This window comes from Trypanosoma equiperdum, assembly GCF_001457755.1.
Source record: "Trypanosoma equiperdum strain OVI genome assembly, contig: ctg_48, whole genome shotgun sequence".
NCBI classification, from domain to species: domain Eukaryota; phylum Euglenozoa; class Kinetoplastea; order Trypanosomatida; family Trypanosomatidae; genus Trypanosoma; species Trypanosoma equiperdum.
In genome coordinates this window covers 33,795-34,606 of record NW_027124409.1, presented here as the reverse complement: position 1 = coordinate 34,606, position 812 = coordinate 33,795, and positions in this window count along the sequence as shown.

Sequence of the window (812 nt, the reverse complement as noted above, 5' to 3'; positions counted from 1 at the left end):
TTTTTTTTTCCTCAGTGAAAACCCTTTGGTAGTTGTGAGGTGCACATTGCCAAGAAGGGTTTTACTGGCTAAAATGTGGGCAGCATGTGGTGTATGTGCGTATGTGCGTACGCATAAGAGGGAAACGAAGAGAAGATGAGTGGGGAGTTTGTTTTGTATTCATTCGTTAGTCTCATCTTGTCCTTTTTGTGGAATAACTTCACCTCCTCCTTTCCTTTGCTGCGCAGACACGTACATACACACTTATTTGGCTTTGCTCTTCCTTTTTTTTTTTCACTACGTTTATTTTTCGCTGTTTGCTCATCCAGTATTCTCTCCGCCGTCGTGTACCTGCCCTTTTCTTTCTTTCCTTCCAACTGGTATGATGGGTTGTCCTTCCTACCATTGGATCAACTTCTAACAATCCGGGGCGGTAAGGCACACGCGGCACATGCAAGCGGCCGGAAGTTTTCTCGTTATTATTATTTCCGTCTTTATTATAATTGTTATTATCATTATAATTATTGTGTTTCTTTCACTACTTACCTGCTACCTTTTCCCCCCTTTATTGCTACCCTTCCGGTGTGACTGGTAGCACGCACATAAAAAATACACACACACAGAAACACACGTTCATACACCGACATGCAGTGAAAAAGCTGATCTGCTCCCGCATCCATGCAACGATGGTGAGCGCGCGCAGGAGCCCCTTTCCACCTTCCAGAAAGAGGAAAAAGGAAAATAGGGAATAGCCTCGCTCATTTTGTGTTTGCACGAGTGGCTCATGTCGTCACTTTCTTTCGTCCTGACTCTACATATGCATGACTTCCCAC